Source organism: Stegostoma tigrinum, chromosome 7 (assembly GCF_030684315.1).
Source record: "Stegostoma tigrinum isolate sSteTig4 chromosome 7, sSteTig4.hap1, whole genome shotgun sequence".
Taxonomy (NCBI): Eukaryota; Metazoa; Chordata; class Chondrichthyes; order Orectolobiformes; family Stegostomatidae; genus Stegostoma; species Stegostoma tigrinum.
The window spans coordinates 71764310-71787394 of NC_081360.1; the positions used below are offsets into that span (position 1 = coordinate 71764310).

Genomic DNA, 23085 nt, shown 5'->3' on the forward strand with positions numbered 1-23085 from the left:
CACTTGTGTGGTTTTGCTCAGATTCCTATTAAATAATAAAGTTATAAAATAAATAGACAACTGAAGAATTACTCAAAACAATTTGGATCTGATGACTTATTGTTTACAGACAAAACCATGAGCAAAACAAATTCTAATTTAGACAAACAAGTTTGGATTGCTTTGTTGTCAAAGCCTCCTATCAAGGAAAATGATTTTTTTTTCATTGAAGCTTCATTCGTGGATTTCATTTCAATAACTTAAAGCATTCTGGACAGCAATTCCTAAAAGAAATGTGCAATTTCACAATTCTTAACCTGATTTAGTTCCACTGTGTAGCCATAATTTCTCATCTCCATGCTTCTGTTGTTTATCCTATCTATGTCCTAAATACCCCACAATAAAGCTACTTCATTGACTACTGGCATGGTCAATCCTGGATTCCACAGTCAGTCCTCTTTCAAGTCATAGCACCTGAGGTGCCAAAAGCTTGTGATTTCAAATAAACCTGTTGGACCTGGTGTTGTGTGATTTCTGACTTAATACAGACCTAATATGTACCATGGCTCAATGGTTAGCACAGGTTCCACACTGTGAGGATCCTATGATATATAACTCTTGCAAAATGTACAACTGATTTTTTTTTTGTTTGCATCAATTTAGTCAAGTTGCACAGAGGTATTCTCGCCATGTGGGTTAATAGGATCTCTTGCCATGTGTTATCAAACTTTTCTCCTTAACAATCTGCCTCACCCCAATAGCATCCCTCTCACATAATTATAGCCCTATACCACTACCCTCCTTGGCCACAGCAACTGTCAGCTGATGGGACATTCTGGAAGTGACCAGCATCCCTGTATTGGCACCATCTTTGAAAGGCCATTGTGCATCTGAACAAGCACTTTTAGCCTGGCACTGCCCTGCATATTTTATGACATTTGCTTCGGAAATGGCAGATGATGGAAAACTGGCATTCTGCTTTGCATGCGGAGATCTTAAGGTCCTACTGGGCAGGATTGTGCAGAAGTGGAAAATTCATTACTCCCAGAACCAACAGAAGACGTCATGGTAATGGATCATGAAATCCTCGTCCAAAGTTGAAAGGTCGACTTTCTCCACTGTGCCAGTGTTAGTGCCACCATCTGTCCAATTCCTCACGCTCACTCTATTGTTGCTCCTGTACCCATCTCCAACGAACCTCAGCTCAATTGCCTGCAACATCACTCACTGCCTTTCATCCAAACTCCAGGTACCACTATTGCTGCATACCCTCAATACTGCCTACTCACTTGTGAGGGACACCTCCTCCCTGCAGCAAAAGCAGCAGCTGTGCCACCTACTTTCATCTCTTAAAAACCTGCCTCTCATTCCAGGAGGCAAAGAGCCCACAGTAGGCCAGAAAGAGTCAAGGCAGTGGTGTGCTGCCTATGATTCAGCCCCTTGTCTCCTACGAAGAGACGATCCTGACTCTGAGCACCCTGAATGGTTGACTGATCATATCCAAGTCTCTGATCTGGTATGAGAAAATGCCTTTGTCTCAGTTCTGAAGGAGGATTGCTGAACTTTGTTTTCTCTCTCCAGCTGAGTTTCTTCAGCATTTTCTGTTTTTCTTTGCCCTGGATTTACTGTGCCAGGACTCCCTTGAAAAAGACTGTCTCCGTTGACTTAACTGGGAACCGCTGACAACAATAACAAACCTCCTGGCTTTGTGTATGTATTAAACAGTATGGTAATACATCAGTATGGTGAGCTATGTACATCTGTCTGAGGGGTAGTGCAAAAAAGCAGGGCAAGGCAAGGGTGGTATGAGTATCCAGGTAGCCTTAGAGTGAAAGAATACTATGACAGCAAGTGAATAGCCCAGGTTGCAGCCTGGACCAGTCCATGAGCCAGATGCGTGTCTCTGAATTACACAGTGTCCTTCATGAAACATTATAATGATAATTGTCATTTCACCCAGAGCTGCAACACTGAAGTGCAGAATCATTCGTTAAGTGGACCAGAGTGGCATAAGGGTTCTCAGAGGCTGACACTTGTCAGCTGCCCATGTCCATGGACATGGAGGGGTGAGGCTAGTAACCATGCAGTATGCCTGAGGTACCCAATGTCCAACGTGGAGCTCGTTTGGAGCAAGTGTTGAGCTGAAGTTACATTGTACCCACTCTGACTTCCATATTGAGAATTCTTGGCATTGAATTTGCTCAGGAAGGTGTAGGATAAGAAGATGTATCTGAAAGAGGCGAGATGTGCCATTAGTAAAGCTGTTAATGAGCAATAATTCCCTTTAATTGACAACTTTTGCAGGTCCCTTGCAAGATTCTCGCCTTGACTGTTGGAACATAGATAAAAGACGCAGAAAGCTTCTTCCAAAAATTTAATAGGCCTTGCTAGATTTCTCACACACTTATTCACCAAAGCCAGTATCATTGACACCCCGATAAAAGGTTCGGCCCATAGTACTGATAACTCTTCGCAATTTAAAATAGGTATGTCAATTCTATATAGCATCATTGTTCTGAACAAATTCCCCCTTCAGAACCAGAAAGAACAAAGCAAAAATTTTCATTGTAATGCACAACTGGTACAGCTGAAGGATCAGGAGCAGAATATCTAGTTCAAAGTAAGATATATTCGTGATCACTTTCGGTTTCACTGCTGGGGAAGAAAACCAATATGTCACATCATTTACCCATTATAAAAAGTGCAGAGTTTCCATTTCCTTTGATTTTAAGTTGAAACCAAACATTATCTGTACAGCTCAGAAAATATTGCTTTATTGTAAACTTGAATGCGTCTTGATAGTCATATGTAGTGACTGAAATGTGAAGAAAGGGGACTCAGCAAACAGCAATTTGACATTCAGATCAAAAAGGTAAGATAATCACAGTCTTTCTGATTGAAAACGGGCTGATGCCTTATAAGGGCATATTCTATCAGCTCAACAGATGGCAATTTTATTACTTTAATGAAAACTAAAATGAGATCTGTTGTTATTGTTCCCTAAGACGTGTAAGGGAAAGGATTAGACGCACAAATTAATTCCTTGTAAAAAGATACCATCCATATTGAAAACCTTATTTTAATCTTAAGCAGGAAGAAAAAGCGTGTTTAATAATGTAGTCAGTGATGTATTTGATTACCATGAGAGATTAACAGTGATTTCACGAAGAACATTTAAGCTGTTACAAATTGAGTTGCAAAATACATAACTCAGTGCAAGATAATAAAATGTGAGGCTGGATGAACACAGCAGGCCAAGCAGCATCTCAGGAGCACAAAAGCTGATGTTTCGGGCCTAGACCCTTCATCAGAGAGGGGGATGGGATGAGGGTTCTGGAATAAATAGGGAGAGAGGGGGAGGCTGACCGAAGATGGAGAGAAAAGAAGATAGGTGGAGAGAGTATAGGTGGGGAGGTAGGGAGGGGATAGGTCAGTCCAGGGAAGACGTACAGGTCAAGGAGGTGGGATGAGGTTAGTAGGTAGATGGGGGTGTGGCTTGGGGTGGGAGGAAGGGATGGTTGAGAGGAAGAACCGGTTAGGGAGGCAGTGACAGGTTGGACTGGTTCTGGGATGCAGTGGGTGGGGGGGAAGAGCTGGGCTGGTTGTGTGGTGCAGTGGGGGGAGGGGACGAACTGAGCTGGTTTAGGGATGCAGTAGGGGAAGGGGAGATTTTGAAACTGGTGAAGTCCACATTGATACCATATGGCTGCAGCGTTCCCAGGCGGAATATGAGTTGCTGTTCCTGCAACCTTCGGGTGGCATCATTGTGGCACTGCAGGAGGCCCATGATGGACATGTCATCTAGAGAATGGGAGGGGGAGTGGAAATGGTTTGCGACTGGGAGGTGCAGTTGTTTGTTGCGAACTGAGCGGAGGTGTTCTGCAAAGCGGTCTCCAAGCATCCGCTTGGTTTCCCCAATGTCGAGGAAGCCGCACCGGGTACAATGGATGCAGTATACCACATTGGCAGATGTGCAGGTGAACCTCTGCTTAATGTGGAATGTCATCTTGGGGCCTGGGATAGGGGTGAGGGAGGAGGTGTGGGGGCAAGTGTAGCATTTCCTGCAGTTGCAGGGGAAGGTGCTGGGTGTGGTGGGGTTGGAGGGCAGTGTGGAGCGAACAAGGGAGTCACGGAGAGAGTGGTCTCTCCGGAAAGCAGACAGGGGTGGGGATGGAAAAATAACTCAGTGCATTTGCTTTGGATCAGATGCATCTGTTCCTTAAAGCAAAGTGTGTATGTTCCTCCAAAATTAGGGTGGTTTTCTGCACCAACCACTCCCATCCACCTCAACCTGAGGCTAGTGCTCAGTGCACTCAAGAGATAACAAGGTGTAGAGCTGGATGAACACAGCAGGCCAAGCAGCATCAGAGGAGCAGGAAGGTTGCCTTTTTGGGCCTAGACCCTTCTTCAGAAATGGGCTCCCTGGATTGACACATCTCTTCCCTATCTCCCGACCTACACTCACCTTACTGGCTCCATTCCCACATCTTTTACTTGTCTGTCTCCTCTCCACCTATCCTCTCCTCTATCCATCTTCTATCTGCCTCCCCCTCTCTCCTTATTTATTTCAGAACTCCCTTCCCCTCTCCATTTCTGAAGAAGTGTCTAGGCCCAAAACATCAGCTTTCCTGATCCTCTGGTGCTGCTTGGCCTGCTGTGTTCATCAAGCAAGGTACACCTTGTTATCTCAGATTCTCCAGCATCTGCAGTTCCTATTCTCTGTGCACTCAAATTGGGTTCCATATGATTTGACCCAAACTGCATTTGAACAATCAGGTCATTAGCCTAGGCCCAGTGTACCAAAAGGTACAGACTGAACATTGGCTGAATTTTGTGCCCAAGGAATAGAATGGAACACTAAACATTGGTACAGCCTACAACTTTGACTACCTGTTGCAAGGCCCTTCTGGCTGTACTCCAAAAACAGCAGAAGAATATTCCAACCTGTGGAGTTAAGGCTGTCTTCCAAAGCTTTGCTGTTTACTCATTGTGAGTTCTAAAATCTGGGACCAGTTGGGTACAAGGACGAAGATCTTCCTCTTTTAGGTGCTCTTGCTGAAAATCACTGAATCAATGTTTCAAAAGAAATGCAAGGCAGGTGTGGTAACATCAATGGACTAGCTACCAAGAGGACCAAACTAATGCGCTGAAGATACAAGTTCAAGTCCCACCACAACCATTGGTGTAATTTCAATTCATGGAATTGGAGTCACATAGTATAGAAATAGAGCCTTCAGTTCAACTTGTCCATGCTGACCAAGCTTCCCAAACTAATGTAGTCCCAATTGCCTGTGTTTGGCCCATATCCCCCAAAACCTTTTCTATTCATGTACCTGTCCAAATGTCTTTCAAATGTTGTAACTACACCTAAATCTACCACTTCCTCTGGCAGATCATTCCATATGTTCACCATTCACTGTGAGAAAAAATTGTCCCTTAGGTCCCTTTAATCTTTCATCAATGCCCCCATTTTTTAACTCCCCTACCCGAGTGAAAAGATCTTTAATATTCATCTTCTCAATGCCTTTTTTGATTTTCTAAGCTTTAATGAGGTTACCCTTCAACTTCCTATGTACGGATTTATCTACCTTTATGCATGTTAAGGACTCCAGCACCTCCTCTCCTGTATTGTGAACCGTTTTCAAGATATCACTATTTATTTCCTCAAGTTCCCTAGCTCCACATGACACGAAATATTCCTTGCTATCTCACCCATCTCCCATGGCTCCATTCACAGGCTCACTGATTCTATTCTCTCCCTTGGTGGTCTTTTGTCCTTGATCTACTTGTAGAATCTCTCTGGATTTTTCTTACCCTTATCTGTTAAAGCTATCTCATATCCCCTTTTTGCCCTCATGATTTCCCTCTTAAGTGTGCTCCTACTCCCCCTACACTTCTCCCGGGATTCACTTGATCCCAGCTATCTACACCTGACATGCCTCCTTATTTTCTTTACCAGAGCCTCAATGTCTTTAGTCATCCCATGTCCCTTATTCCTACCAGCCTTGCCCTTCACTTTAACAGGAAAATATTGCTTCTGAAGTATTGTTATCTCACTTTTAAAAGCCTCCCACTTGCCAGTCATCCTTTACCTATGAACAGCCTATACCAAACAACATTTGAAAGTTCCTGTCTATTTCTGTCATTATTGGGTTTCCGACAATTTAGAACTTTAACTTGAGGGCAGACCTATCCTTTTCTGTAACTACTTAAAACTAATAGAATTATGATCACTGGTCCTAAAGTGCTCCCCCGCGAACACCTCAGTCATTTGTCCTGCCTTATTTCCCAAGAGAAGGTCAGGTTTTGGATCTTCTCCAGTAGGCACATCTACATATCGGTAAAGAAAATTTTCTTGAACACATTTAACAAATTCCTCCCCATTCAAGACCTGAACACTCTGGCAGCCCCCATCTATGTTTAGGAAGTTAAAATCCTCTACTATTGCAACCCTATTACACTTACTGATATCTAAGATCCCCCTTTATGTTTCCTCCTCAATTTCTTACTGATGGTTGGGGATCTGTCGTACAATCTGTACTAAGTGATCACATAGGGATCACCCCACTTCTTATTTCTCAGTTCCACCCATCTAGTTTCACTGAATGAGCCCCAAGGAATATCCTCTCCATGTATTGTCAATATATTGTCCCTAATCAAAAACATCACTCCCCCCACCCGCCTTGCCTCCCTTTCTATCCTTCCTGTAGCAAATTTACCCCAGAACTTTGAGCTGCCCGTCCTGTCCTCCCTCAGCCATGTTTTTTAATAGCTATGATATCCCAATGCCATGTCAGCATCTATGTCCTGTATTCTTCTGCCTTACCCTTTGCATTGAAATAAGTTCAGTTTAATTCATCAGTCTTATCCTGTTCTCTGCCATGCGCTTGCCTGCCTTGTCAACTTAACTTGCTCCCTTTAACTTCTGAACCAGCTTCAGCTTTCTTTCTTTTATCGCGACCGCTTAAGATCCCCAAACCCCGATATAACTTTAAATCTGCCTGAGTGGCAGTAACAAATCTCCCTGCCAGGATATTGGTCTCTGGCATATGAAACGAGTTTTAGTAATGGTGACGATGAAACTACATTGAATTGTTGTTAAAAACCCATTTGGTTCACCAATGTTCTTTAGGGATTTTGCTATCCTTACTCAGTCTGGTTTACATGAATCCAAACCCATAGAAATATGGTCCATTTTTAACTGCAGTCCAAAGTGGTCCAGTCAGCTACTCAGTTCAAGGGCAATCAAGGATGGGCACAAATGCATACGGTGATGCCCCTGTATCACGGAAGAGAAAAAGGATGACATGGCAAAAATCTGTAACGATCGAACAGTCTTAATTCGCCCAAATATTTAATGCTGTTTGTCATATATTGAAACAGTTACTGCAATAAGCCCAGTCTTTAATCCGTAACATAATTAATATACAATTAAGCTGAAACAGAAAACTTATCTGGTAATCAATTAAGACAAATGCCTATGATCAACGTTATACTTCAAAATAGCTATGTCATTATGTGACCAAGAATACCTGTTTGATGAAGTCATCACTTCAAGCTTCCATTTTCTACCAGGTTATTAAACCTGAACTGACAGTTTATAAACACATTGCTTGCTGGGAGTTAAATAAAGCAATCGGGAATGCACAAAGAAAATGCACTGACATGTTATTAAATGAAAAATGGATTGCCATGTCAGCAGGAAAACATCAAACAAAGCCAGAGAAACAAAGGTAATTACATGCAATTAACATCAAAAAATTTAGGGTCAACTTTAATAGTATGTTACTTCTGTGACAGAAGAGCATTTTATCTCCTCTCGACCAACCCAGCTAACCTGTTGACAAACACGCCTCTTCACCATGCATGCTCACAGACCAAAACTTATTTAACTATTCTTATGGAACTCATCCAAAAGGAAATGCATTTTAATGAAAATGCTGCTAATAATTTTCTTAAACTAATTCTATATCACACTGCAAAACAGTTCCAGTTCCCATAATGTAACATGTTAGGTACTGTGTCAGCCGCTTGGTTACCAAGGAAGGGGCATTATTCCCAGCAATCCCTTCATCATTGTGCATCTCCTAAAAGTTTGTACATTTGACAGCAAAACGCTACTATGCAGAAGCTGCACTCAAAATATCCCAAAATTGAAGGTATCCATTATGTTAGACCAGAGATCTCCATCTCAAATTTAGCAGAAATGTCATTGACATCACAAAGATGGAGGCATTGAGCCACTAATCCAGTTGTAGAATTTGTTGACACCAAAAATTCTTCGATGTCAGCCCAAGATCCATCCAGAGACAACTCACTGATACACATTCAGATGGAAGGTATAAATCCAGTTGCTGAATATGACATTAATTCCAAGTACCATGAAGATTAGATGCCTCTCTGAATCCACAACTATAAAGAAGTTAAGGATTATGGGGGAAAGGCAGGAAAGTAGAGTTAAGGGCATGATCAGTTCATTCATGAAATTAAGGGATAGGCTGTGCAGGCCAAAGACCTACTCCTGCTCCTGTTTCTTATGTTCTTTCAAATATTCCAGGGAGACCACCAGAACAAGAGCATTAGCATCATAACAACAGCACACACATAGTGATTGGCCAGGTTATGGTGTTCCTTGGAGCCAGATCAGAAATTCCCTGAAAAACATGCTGACGGTTTCCTAGAAATTGCAGTACAGGTCACCTCAGAAATCCCAATCTGAGGGCTCAATGGAAACTTTCTGGGGAGTGTGATGAGAAATTCCCTGGGCTGCTGGGACCTTCCAAAAGTGTTTCAAATCTGAATAGGTCCAGATGCTTTGGAGGGTTCCAACTTACACACCTGGGTAGCTTTTCAAAGAAATTCTGGGACATTTGAACTTACTTATCAGAGGACAAGAGCTGGTACTACAAAAAAGGAATGTACTTTCTCTTCTGCTGAAGATCCAGTGCTATGAAAAAGCTAATAAAATGTGAGGCTGGATGAACACAGCAGGCCAAGCAGCATCTCAGGAACACAAAAGCTGACGTTTCGGGCCTAGACCCTTCATCAGAGAGGGGGATGGGGGGAGGGAACTGGAATAAATAGGGAGAGAGGGGGAGGCGGACCGAAGATGGAGAGTAAAGAAGATAGGTGGAGAGAGTATAGGTGGGGAGGTAGGGAGGGGATAGGTCAGTCCAGGGAAGACGGACAGGTCAAGGAGGTGGGATGGGGTTAGTAGGTAGCTGGGGGTGCGGCTTGGGGTGGGAGGAAGGGATGGGTGAGAGGAAGAACCGGTTAGGGAGGCAGAGACAGGTTGGACTGGTTTTGGAATGCAGTGGGTGGGGGGGAAGAGCTGGGCTGGTTGTGTGGTGCAGTGGGGAGAGGGGGCGAACTGGGCTGGTTTAGGGATGCAGTAGGAGAAGGGGAGATTTTGAAACTGGTGAAGTCCACATTGATACCATATGGCTGCAGGGTTCCCAGGCAGAATATGAGTTGCTGTTCCTGCAACCTTCGGGTGGCATCATTGTGGCAGTGCAGGAGGCCCATGATGGACATGTCATCTAGAGAATGGGAGGGGGAGTGGAAATGGTTTGCGACTGGGAGGTGCAGTTGTTTGTTGCGAACTGAGCGGAGGTGTTCTGCAAAGCGGTCCCCAAGCATCCGCTTGGTTTCCCCAATGTAGAGGAAGCCGCACCGGGTACAGTGGATGCAGTATACCACATTGGCAGATGTGCAGGTGAACCTCTGCTTAATGTGGAATGTCATCTTGGGGCCTGGGATGGGGGTGAGGGAGGAGGTGTGGGGACAGGTGTAGCATTTCCTGCGGTTGCAGGGGAAGGTGCCGGGTGTGGTGGGGTTGGAGGGCAGTGTGGAGCCAACAATGGAGTCACGGAGAGAGTGGTCTCTCCGGAAAGCTGACAGGGGAGGGGATGGAAAAATGTCTTGGGTGGTGGGGTCGGATTGTAAATGGCGGAAGTGTCGGAGGATAATGCGTTGTATCCGGAGGTTGGTAGGGTGGTGTGTGAGAACGAGGGGGATCCTCTTGGGGCGGTTGTGGCGGGGGCGGGGTGTGAAGGATGTGTTGCGGGAAATATGGGAGACGCGGTCAAGGTAGTTCTCGATCACTGTGGGGGGAAAGTTGTGGTTCTTAAAGAACTTGGACATCTGGGATGTGCGGGAGTGGAATGTCTTATCGTGGGAGCAGATGCGGCGGAGGCGGAGGAATTGGGAATAGGGGATGGAATTTTTGCAGGAGGGTGGGTGGGAGGAGGTGTATTCTAGGTAGCTGTGGGAGTCGGTGGGCTTGAAATGGACATCAGTTACAAGCTGGTTGCCTGAGATGGAGACTGGGAGGTCCAGGAAGGTGAGGGATGTGCTGGAGATGGCCCAGGTGAGCTGAAGGTTGGGGTGGAAGGTGTTGGTGAAGTGGATGAACTGTTCGAGCTCCTCTGGGGAGCAAGAGGCAGCGCCGATACAGTCATCAATGTACCGGAGTAAGAGGTGGGGTTTGGGGCCTGTGTAGGTGCGGAAGAGGGACTGTTCCACATAACCTACAAAGAGGCAGGCATAGCTGGGGCCCATGCGGGTGCCCATGGCCACCCCCTTAGTCTGTAGAAAGTGAGAGGAGTCAAAAGAGAAGTTGTTGAGTGTGAGGACGAGTTCAGCTAGGCGGATGAGAGTGTCGGTGGAGGGCGACTGGTCGGTCCTGCGGGATAGGAAGAAGCGGAGGGCCTTGAGGCCATCTCCATGCGGAATGCAGGTGTACAGGGACTGGACGTCCATGGTGAATATGAGGTGTTGGGGGCCAGGGAATTGGAAGTCGATGTAGAGGCGATGTAGAGGTCAGTGCGCCATACCACCACTGCGCCGCCCTTGTCTGCGGGTTTGATGGTGAGGTTGTCGCCGAAGCCAGACGCTAACTCTCCGACACCACCTCCTACCGCCTCCTCGATCATGACCCCACACCCAAGCACCAAACCATCATCTCCAACACCATTCACGACCTCATCACCACAGGGGACCTCCCACCCACAGCCTCCAACCTCATTGTTCCCCAACCCCGCACGGCCCGCTTCTATCTCCTTCCCAAAATCCACAAACCTGCCTGCCCTGGTCGACCCATCGTCTCAGCCTGCTCCTGCCCCACCGAACTCATCTCCACCTATCTGGACTCCATTTTCTCCCCTTTGGTCCAGGAACTCCCCACCTACGTCTGTGATACCACCCACGCCCTCCACCTCCTCCAGGACTTCCAATTCCCTGGCCCCCAACACCTCATATTCACCATGGACGTCCAGTCCCTGTACACCTGCATTCCGCATGGAGATGGCCTCAAGGCCCTCCGCTTCTTCCTATCCCGCAGGACCGACCAGTCCCCCTCCACCAACACTCTCATCCGCCTAGCTGAACTCGTCCTCACACTCAACAACTTCTCTTTTGACTCCTCTTACTTCCTACAGACTAAGGGGGTGGCCATGGGCACCCGCATGGGCCCCAGCTATGCCTGCCTCTTTGTAGGTTACGTGGAACAGTCCCTCTTCCGCACCTACACAGGCCCCAAACCCCACCTCTTACTCCGGTACATTGATGACTGTATCGGCGCCGCCTCTTGCTCCCCAGAGGAGCTCGAACAGTTCATCCACTTCACCAACACCTTCCACCCCAACCTTCAGCTCACCTGGGCCATCTCCAGCACATCCCTCACCTTCCTGGACCTCTCAGTCTCCATCTCAGGCAACCAGCTTGTAACTGATGTCCATTTCAAGCCCACCGACTCCCACAGCTACCTAGAATACACCTCCTCCCACCCACCCTCCTGCAAAAATTCCATCCCCTATTCCCAATTCCTCCGCCTCCGCCGCATCTGCTCCCACGATAAGACATTCCACTCCCGCACATCCCAGATGTCCAAGTTCTTTAAGAACCGCAACTTTCCCCCCACAGTGATCGAGAACGCCCTTGACCGCATCTCCCGTATTTCCCGCAACACATCCTTCACACCCCGCCCCCGCCACAACCGCCCCAAGAGGATCCCCCTCGTTCTCACACACCACCCTACCAACCTCCGGATACAACGCATTATCCTCCGACACTTCCGCCATTTACAATCCGACCCCACCACCCAAGGCATTTTTCCATCCCCTCCCCTGTCAGCTTTCCGGAGAGACCACTCTCTCCGTGACTCCCTTGTTCGCTCCACACTGCCCTCCAACCCCACCACACCCGGCACCTTCCCCTGCAACCGCAGGAAATGCTACACCTGTCCCCACACCTCCTCCCTCACCCCCATCCCAGGCCCCAAGATGACATTCCACATTAAGCAGAGGTTCACCTGCACATCTGCCAATGTGGTATACTGCATCCACTGTACCCGGTGCGGCTTCCTCTACATTGGGAAACCAAGCGGAGGCTTGGGGACCGCTTTGCAGAACACCTCCGCTCAGTTCGCAACAAACAACTGCACCTCCCAGTCGCAAACCATTTCCACTCCCCCTCCCATTCTCTAGATGACATGTCCATCATGGGCCTCCTGCACTGCCACAATGATGCCACCCGAAGGTTGCAGGAACAGCAACTCGTATTCCACCTGGGAACCCTGCAGCCATATGGTATCAATGTGGACTTCACCAGTTTCAAAATCTCCCCTTCCCCTACTGCATCCCTAAACCAGCCCTGTTCGTCCCCTCCCCCCACTGCACCACACAACCAGCCCAGCTCTTCCCCCCCACCCACTGCATCCCAAAACCAGTCCAACCTGTCTCTGCCTCCCTAACCGGTTCTTCCTCTCACCCATCCCTTCCTCCCACCCCAAGCCGCACCCCCAGCTACCTACTAACCCCATCCCACCTCCTTGACCTGTCCGTCTTCCCTGGACTGACCTATCCCCTCCCTACCTCCCCACCTACACTCTCTCCACCTATCTTCTTTACTCTCCATCTTCGGTCCGCCTCCCCCTCGCTCCCTATTTATTCCAGAACCCTCACCCCATCCCCCTCTCTGATGAAGGGTCTAGGCCCGAAACGTCAGCTTTTGTGCTCCTGAGATGCTGCTTGGCCTGCTGTGTTCATCCAGCCTCACATTTTATTATCTTGGAATTCTCCAGCATCTGCAGTTCCCATTATCTATGAAAAAGCTGTTGCATTTCAGGTCTGCTCTGCATTTGTGGAGAGGATTGTATATGAGGAATGAGCCAGAAATATGGAGCTGCAGCATTGCAGAGGAAAATTGCAGAAAGTAACAATCTGGTGATGGTTACAATTCCTGAGAAGAATTAGAACTTTAAGTTTGAGTAGTATTTTGAAATTGGGATGAGGATTGTGATGACTACACATCAGAACATCAAAATTCTTTGAGGATATTGCACTTTTAATTCCAACATGTGTCTCTTGTTGAAAAGGGTTGCTAACACCAAAAGCTGACTGTAAATTCAGTGACCAATTGAGTTCTTTGTGAACTCATGGAAGGTACAGAGTCAGGGGAGCTTCAAACAGAAAGACTAAAATATAAAAGATAATCAGAGGCTGATTACCTACCCTCCTATTAGCAAGAAGCCATCTCCTGCAGAGGTTAGTGGGAACTGCAGATGCTGGAGAATCTGAGAAACCAAGGTGTCGAGATGAATAGACCCTAAACATTTCTGAAGGAGGGCATAGGCCCGAAACATTAACCTTCCTGCTCCTCTGATGTTGCTTGGCCTGCTGTGTTCATCCAGCTCTACACCTTGGCATCTCCTGCAGACAAGTTTGTGTTTTACATGTCCAGTGATATAAAAGCAAAAGGTATTAAAAACTGACTGGAATCGTAGACTCTGTGTTCATGCTTTAACTTATTAGTATGCTATGAAGTTCGCAGCTTGAAAACTGCCATTAAACATCATTGTACTGCAGGTTAAGAAAGGTTTAATGAATTTTCAGTCTTGAGTGCTGCCAGCTAGTCATCATTGAAAGGAAACAGAACAAAAAAAAAATCAATCAACATACAAAACCAAGAATCTCAAAATTGTTGGAGTTGACCAATCATCAATGCTGCTTGTCCCAATCCTTAAAACAGCCTCAACTTCCTGCATTCTACTCTTCAGAACAACTCAGACTGATCCATATATCTTCTTTCTTTCGGTGTCACTTCTTATTTATAATATGGCAGTGTGCATGTCCTATTAGTAATATTGTTCTCTCACATGTTTAAGAACTCGTAAACACAACTTTTGCTAACTCAACAAACCCTGCTTAAATTGGTTCCTTATAAATCATCAATCAGTTTGGTCTCGGAGAAAGGTATTCACAAGGGAAGAGATCCATTTTAAATTACCTTGTTGCAACTAAGGGAGGGACTGGGTGAATAAAGAAGGAGAAGCACTTCATTCCCACTCACCTAAGAGCTAGATGATTTGAGATATCCCATGTGGAAATGTAAGAAATCTAGGAGACCTTGCCCAAAGACTGTTCATAACAAAGAGGGCTATAATATGAACATGATGGAACTAATGACGTCTGTAGTTTTTTTAAGTTTAAATGTGATCCTGCTCTGCTGTCAGTGCCTCGGAGGGCCTCCCTGAGCAAAGTCAACTGTTTGCAACCTCTGTGCCATATTTGATGCTGAAATGAGTTTTTGAATACATATTTCTGCCATCACTAAAACCGTCCACTTGCACCTCCGCAACATTGTCTAACTTCAGCCCTGTCTCAGCCCACCAGCTGCTGAAACTGTGAGCCATGTCTTTGTTTCCTCAAAAATAAACTATTCCAATTGTCTGCAGACTGTTTTCCCACATTCAGCTGACTGTAAACTTGAGACCATTCAAATAAATCACTGCTGCTCATTTTCTAATTCATATTGCATACCATTCACCCATTATGCCTGTGCTTCCTGATTCACATTGGCTCCTAGTCAAGCAGCATCTTCATTTTAAAATGGTATCAGTGATAATGAGAACTGCAGATGCTGGAGAATCCAAGATAATAAAATGTGAGGCTGGATGAACACAGCAGGCCCAGCAGCATCTCAGGAGCACAAAAGCTGACGTTTCGGGACTAGACCCTTCATCAGAGAGGGGGATGGGGTGAGGGTCCTGGAATAAATAGGGAGAGAGGGGGAGGCGGACCAAAGATGGAGAGCAAAGAAGATAGGTAGAGTGGGGAGTATAGGTGAGGAGGTAGGGAGGGGATAGGTCAGTCCAGGGAAGACTGACAGGTCAAGGAGGTGGGATGAGATTAGTAGGTAGGAGACGGAGGTGCGTCTTGGGGTGGGAGGAAGGGATGGGTGAGAGGAAGAACAGGCTAGGGAGGCACAGACAAGCTGGACTGGTTTTGGGATGCAGTGGGTGGGGGGGAAGAGGTGGGCTGGTTGTGTGGTGCAGTGGGGGGAGGGGACGAACCGGGCTGGTTTAGGGATGTGGTGGGGGAAGGGGAGATTTTGAAGCTGGTGAAGTCTACATCGATACCATTGGGCTGCAGGGTTCCCAAGAGGAATATGAGTTGCTGTTCCTGCAACCTTCGAGTGGCATCATTGTGGCACTGCAGGAGGCCCATGATGGACATGTCATCTAAAGAATGGGAGGGGGAGAGGAAATGGTTCGCGACTGGGAGGTGCAGTTGTTTATTGCGAACCGAGCAGAGGTGTTCTGCAAAGCGGTCTCCAAGTCTCCGCTCAGGCAACCAGCTTGTAACTGATGTCCATTTCAAGCCCACCAACTCCCACAGCTACCTAGAATGCACCTCCTCCCACCCACCCTCCCGCAAAAATTCCATCCCCTATTCCCAATTCCTCCGTTTCCGCCGCATCTGCTCCCAGGATAAGGCATTCCACTCCCGCCCCTCCCAGATGTCCAAGTTCTTCAAGAATCGCAACTTTCCCCCCACAGTGGTCGAGAACGCCCTTGACTGCGTCTCCCGCATTTCCCGCCACACATCCCTCACACCCTGCCCCCGCCACAACCGCCCTAAGAGAATCCCCCTCATTCTCACATACCACCCCACCAACCTCCGGATACAACACATCATCCTCCGACACCTCCGCCATCTACAATCCGACCCCACCACCCATGACATCTTTCCATCCTCACCCTTGTCTGCCTTCCAGAGAGACCACTCTCTCCATGACTCCCTTGTCCGCTCCAAATTCCCCTCCAACCCCACCACACCCGGCACCTTCCCCTGCAACCGCAGGAAGTGCTACACTTGCCCCCACACCTCCTCCCTCACCCCCATCCCAGGCCCCAAGATGACTTTCCACATTAAGCAGATGTTCACCTGCACATCTGCCAATGTGGTATACTGCATCCACTGTACTCGGTGTGGCTTCCTCTACATTGGGGAAACCAAGCGGATGCTTGGGGACCTCTTTGCAGAACACCTCTGCTCGGTTCACAACAAACAACTGCACCTCCCAGTCACGAACCATTTTAACTCCCCCTCCCAGTCTTTAGATGACATGTCCGTCATGGGCCTCCTGCAGTGCCACAATGATGCCACCCGAAGTTTGCAGGAACAGCAACTCATATTCCGCTTGGAAACACTGCAGCCCAATGGTATCAATGTGGACTTCACAAGCTTCAAAATCTCCCCTTCTTCCACTGCATCCCAAAACCAGCGTAGCCTGTCTCTGCCTCCCTAACCTGTTCTTCCTCTCACCTATCCCCTGCTCCCACCTCATGCCACACCTCCATTTCCTACCTACTAACCTCATCCCGCCTCCTTGACCTGTCCATCCTCCCCGGACTAACATATCCCCTCCCCACATCCCCACCTATACACTCCTCTCCACCTATCTTCTTTTCTCTCCATCTTCGGTCCGCCTCCCCCTCTCTCCTTATTTATTCCAGAACCCTCTCCCCATCCTGCTTTTCTGATGAAGGGTCTAGGCCCAAAACGTCAGCTTTTGTGCTCCTGAGATGTTGCTTGGCTTGCTGTGTTCATCCAGCTTCACACTTTGTTATCTTGCATAAAATCAAGTTATTGTTTCTCTCAAAAAAACTTTTCTGCTTTTCTATTTTCCTGGTCAAAGCAGATAATTTCACATTCTGCCTTCTATTCTATCTGCCCAGTGCTTAGCGATTCACTTAACCTGTGTAAATCCTTTCAAAGTCTCTTTGCATCATCCTCTCAACTTACTTTCCCACTTAGCTGTGTGTTTTCAGTCGATTCATCTGTATCTACGGTATTGCTCGTATTATAAATAGAGGACACTGAAACATTGATCTTTGCAATTCCTTGCCATTATATTCCACCAATCAGAAAATAACTCATTTATTCTAACAATCCTTTTTCTCCGTAAACCTTCAATTCATGCTCATTTATAACACCAATCCCACGTGCCTTAATCCTGACCATGTACCTCTCCCATCTTCACCTGGTTGAATGCTGTTTTGAAAACTCATCACACTGTCTTTGTTACCGTTCATCTATCAGACTATTTAAATCTCAGACAACCGAAACAGTTCAAGTATTTTTGTGCAAAAAGCGTCGGACTGCAAGCTATTTGATTCATAACTTTTTAGGAATTGAAGGATTAGTTGCTGTTCATGTGGGTGGACTTGGTGCAACAGGTGGATTAGGAAGGATCACAGCTCATGTATATAATTGGTATAAGCGATGGCCGAGTGGTATTATCACCAGACTATTAATTCAGAGATCCAGGTAATGTTCTGGGGAGCTGGTTTTGAATCTTGTCACAGCAGATGGTGAAATTTGAAATTGATAATAATTTGGAATTATTAATGATGACCATGAAAACACTGTCAATTGTCAGGGAAAACCCATCTGGTTCACTAATTCCTTTTAAGGAAGGAAATCTGCCATCCTTCCCTGGTCTGGTCTACATGTGACTCCATACCCACAGCAATGTGGTTGCTTTTAACTGCCTTCTGGGCATTTAGGGATGGGCAATGAATGCTGGTCTCGCTAGTGATGCCCACACTTCATGAATGAATTAAAAAAAAGCATTTGATGACTGAAGTGTATCTGCTTCATAGGATTGGTGGTAAAGGGTAGTGGGTGGATGTTGTGAAACCAAAAACAGTCTCAAATGTGTTACATGCTTAAAATTGACTATTGCGTCAGAACGATAGTCATAAGATTTTGAAAAATCTACTTAAGCCCTACCCCTCTGAATGACACCACCATATAAAACAGAACTTTACAGAAAATCACATGTTTGAATGCTCATCTAATTCTTCTCAGTTTGGCTAGTGGCAGCAGAGATGCTGTAATTGATCATGATCTTGATTTAATCATGACACTAAAATCCCACCTCTTTTCTAACTTTGTGTTCTAAGGGTCTGGGAAACTTACTGCGCAGGTTCACGCATATGATGAACATTTTCATTTGACTATTATAACTGAGCCAATGTCTGAGTAACCAGAATTTTAGAACAGTGTTCCATCTTCTCAAATCGGGAGAGCATGGAGAATGGAAAAATTGTGGTCAAATTGTAGACTTCAGCTGGAGATTCGTATTACAGAGATGGGGGGGGGTTTACTTAACGTGCAGCATCAGTAAGTTTTAAACTGGAAGTTCCACCAAGATTAAACAGGCCTGAATGAAGCACGGCAGAAAACATTTGCACCAAAAAGGTTTAACACAAAATTATATGCAACTCACAATTTAAGATGATTAGGTGAACTTTTATCAGTACTCAGGAACTGTACCAGAAAATGCTGCTTGAGAAAAGGTGCAGAATTGAGGTGTGGGTTAGAACAAGTCCTTTCTACTCTTCAGAACCAGAAAGCCACATGGTTAAAAATTTAAATACCAATCACTTTTTTATGCACGATCCAGTATAGGCTTCATGATTCAACTATATATGAATGGTAAGATTGAATAAATGAGAACAAAAGTAACACTTTTTATGTTATTGCAAAGTTATTGACATTCTGAATTAAAGTCTTGTCTAACTTTTTCTTAAAGAAACGAGTTCATATACTACCACTGCACCACAAGGGCCCCTCAATGTATTTTATATAATAACCCAAGACCAAAATCACCCTTTCAACAAACTAATGATTTAACAATTAACAAACACTGCCCAGCAGGGGCATTTGGATAACCGCAACTTAAAACTAGCGAGTGCACTTCAACCCAGGTATCTGCTCAGATGTTGGGAGACTACCATTGTACAACAAGAGCCTCAATGTGCAATCTGTCTTAATTAGCAATCCTAGGTTGTTGAAATATTTTCTAATCAACCCGTTCAGAGGTTTTATCACTCATCACTGGAGGAGGTGGGACTTGAATGTTGCTCTCCCAGCTCAGAGGTAAGGACATATCACTGCACCACAAAAGCCTCAATATACAAAAATAAATAGATGTACAAATTCTTGTCACCTGGTAGCAATTTAGAACAGCTTTCAACTAAACTGCTGAGAATATCTCAGGTTTAAAGGAGAATAGGGAAGATAAATCATTTCACCAGTGTCATAAATACCTGTAGATTGTACAGAACATTTAATCGACTTCCTGTTACCTTCTTTGAAAAAAATACAGAATAATTTCAATGACTTTATTAAGGTCTTTCTAGGGCTTAATATTAGCTGGACAAAATTAAATAGTAATGATAACAAACAGAAACCTATCCAAAAGAGAAACTAAAACTCAAAAGCAAAATATTAAAAGTAATTGTCATTTCCCCTGCAATCACTCACAAATCAAAATATGAAGCTCTTGATTAGTTTTTGATAGGAGTAGTTCAAAGGTTTAAAACTTCTTTTTACCATTTTAAAGTGCAGTATGTTTGCCACTACAGTGACGCAATATGGTTCGTAGTTAACAGGTTTCTTTGAAAACACAAAATTTTGAAGCCTCGCTCCTTCAGGTGTTTGTTCATCCTCGCCCAACATTGGCAACTCCACATGATGTTTATATTTAAGGTGGAATTTTAGTTACTCACCAGAATACTGCTGCAATGAGACAGGTGTTTTCACCCCTTCTTACTCTCCTCTTGTATACTTCTGGCCATGGATTAGTTCATTTACTTTCTTGTCAGCCTTCTGTTGCTGGAGTAATCAGGAAAGTCACATTAGAATAGTTTCATTATTATTCGTTCATGAGATTTGCTTCATCTGAACATTATTAAAATGTTCTCTTGACCAACTAATGTACATCTCTCTAAAGAACTGATTTGTTGATGGATTGATGGACAGCCAGTATCCATTTTGGTTACCAGAAATAGGCAAGGAAATATAACTACACTGAATGTAATCTGAATGTTGATATCATTCTGTTCTATCTTTAACATGGCCTTTGTTTTCCTTGTAGATTGCGAAATGATAGATGAATGAACTCATTGTGGAACCAATCAGATGCCTGTAGAGTTTAAAAAAACTGTTTGTCACACCAATCCTACTCTGTCAAAAACCTGCAATCAAACCCGTCACTTCCATTAACTGGGCCCATCGCTTATTTACCAGCTGGTGAATGTTAAAGTACAGAGTGTAATGTTCCAGCTGTATCTTTTAGAAGTATTTATGGTATATCAGTAAATTACCACTTTTGGAATTTGCTCTTCTGTACTACATCACTCCTGAAAACATTATTGACAAACCTGTAACAATGCATTGGGTGGGGAACATTGCAATCATAAATTCAGGCCTAAAGGTGACACTACCACTAGGTCCATGTTAACCCTCAGTGAAACAATATTTACCAGGTGAAATTCTTTTCTCACTGTTTTAACTGGACAGAAATTTCATCCTTTTGTTAATTACAAATGGAAAAAAGCTCGTTTCCCAAAATTTTAATAAAATGTCTTTAGAATTTGCCAAAAGAGCGTAAAAATATCTCATGATGCAAATATTAGGCAGTAAAATTGGAGCTTATCAACACATGACAATCTTCCTGGATTTGAGATACATACTTACGTACAAAAGAAGTTAAAGGTCCAAAAGAATTTCTGTAACTTCACACCATTCATTCACTTACATACATAGCAATACATGCAATAAATGTGTGGAATGTTAAAAGGTAACATAGCAAACAGCAAAATGATTTGGCAATGTGCATAAAACTAGGGTGGAGAGTAAATAAATCATTCTATGGGCTCGGCTCATTATTACCATTTGTATGACTTCCTATTTATATCTTTAAACTATGCATGCAGCATTTGACACTACAAGTTAATCATCTATTGCTGGGACATGACTATGACCAATAGTCATGATCGAACAATCCAGATGTTTCTGATTTTTTTAAAAAAACATGCTGTACAATTCAGCATGATCCATTATAATACCTATATTTATCCATTACAATATTAATGATTCAAGAAGCAGAAAAATAATTTATAATTAGGAAAATATTTTGAACACATTTCTTTAAACAGAGGAAGTTCTTTTCATAAATTATAACTCTAAGTAACTTTTCAGGACCAAAATCCCCACAAACACAAATAATGTGCATATACTCACTGACTCATTCTTTCAAACTGTTTGCACATCGAACATAAGCACACATTACCAAGGCACAATCTGTTTCTGCCAGCGGTCTGTAAAATTCCTAGACTGATCTGAGGTCTCGTTTATACGTTTGCAAATACTACTCAGAGCTAATTTACATACATTAATATGGGCATTCATGGAATGAGAATTCCCAAATCTCATTGTTTTCCATTGCATCAAATGTGGCTTAGTAGGAAATAAAAGAGATATACATGTTTCCAGTTTGAACTGCTACTGTCTGCACTGTTTTACTTGGAGCATGCAGCCTGAAAGAATTACGTTGAGACGTTATTCCTCAATGAATTGGAATTTTCATTAACAACTTTGAGGGCCTCAGTTTTTCTCATGGAATGTGGCATCACTGGTTTGATCAGCATTAAAGTCCATCACAAATTGCCCTTGAGAAGGTTCTCTTGAGCTGCCTTATTGAACAGCAGCAGTCCAGGTAAGATAGGGACACCCACATTCCTGTTCGGAAGGGAGTTCCAGGATTTTGACCGAGCGACACTAAAGGAACAGCAATATATTTCCGGTCAGGATGTGGAGTGACTTGGAGGAAAATTTTAGGTGCAAGTGTTCCATGTATAAACTGCCGTTTTCCTTCGAAGTGTTAGAGGTCCTGGGTTGGGATGGAGGAGCCTTGGTAATTATCTGCTGCCACTGTGTCTCAGAGATGTGGGGAATGCATGTTTAGGTTGGTGGTTGGGGTGCCAGTCAAACGTGATGTGTTGATCTAGCTGATATCAGGCTTCTTGAGCATTGTTGAGCTAGTAGAAAACCCTGGCCGATATTTTCAACTCAAGCACTGAACAGAGGGAGGTCATTTGACTGTTTCATTTCAAATGTGTTTCTTTTACAAAGCTTTCTGCTTCAGTTCATTTTGTACTAGAACATAAATAAAACCTCGAAGAAATCAGCCAGCTAGATCTCAGATTAGCAAAAAAAGAGTTTGTTCCCTTATTTTTTCAATCATTTAAAGCACAAACATTACTTAAAAAGATAAAATCCATCCTATCTCATAACTATTACATATGTTACAATCAAGCAAACACAAGTTATAGGATAACAAGGTGTAGAGCTGGATGAACACAAGAGGAGCAAGAAAGCTGACATTTCAGGTCGAGACCCTTCTTCTTTTAGAAGGTTGGTGTCCTCCTCTGATGCTGCTTGGCCTGCTGCGTTCATCCAGCTCTACACCTTGTTATGTCAGGTTCTCTAGCATCGGCAGTTCCTAATATATCTACAACAAGTTACAAGATGGGCAAGGTGGAATTGAGGGAAAAAAATAATTTTATGGTTGTAATATTCTTATAATTGTCTGGAACTACAGAGTAGGTGCAATAGGTTTCATAGTGCTCTGTGTATATTGCAATAAATTGCTTGTTCTTATGTTGGTACTCTCTTTTCACGTGTGATCAACCTGTTCCTGGAGTAGGTGTTACAGCACTTGAAGTTTCTTTATATTTTAAATTCTGTACCATTGTAATGCATTTCAACTCGCAAAAGGAGCTAACAAAATCCTTGAGAAAGATGCTTTTATTCCATTAGGTAAACATTCTTGATTTTATTGCCTTTCTGTGACAAACAAACAAACCTATAATGTTAGTTCTTCCTAAGTAAAGTATCAATCATGGCTATTGGTACACAATAGAAACAATCCAAATTAAATGAAGGAGTTTCAATTACCCATTGTTAAGAT

The 23085-nt window shown here is 44.3% G+C and overlaps 1 protein-coding gene across 4 annotated transcripts in view; it reads right to left on the reverse strand.

Annotated features, from left to right (window-relative positions):
- nckap5l (NCK-associated protein 5-like) overlaps positions 1–23085 on the reverse strand; it is a 752792-nt gene that overhangs the window by 625555 nt on the left and 104152 nt on the right. For 3 of the 4 annotated variants that reach the window (XM_059647402.1, XM_059647401.1, XM_059647400.1), the window contains exon 3: positions 19841–19946. The exons of the other annotated variant lie outside the window; for it this stretch is intronic. The gene's annotated coding sequence lies outside the window, so the exon portion shown is untranslated. The remainder of the gene's footprint in view (positions 1–19840; positions 19947–23085) is intronic. 4 annotated transcript variants of the gene reach the window in all.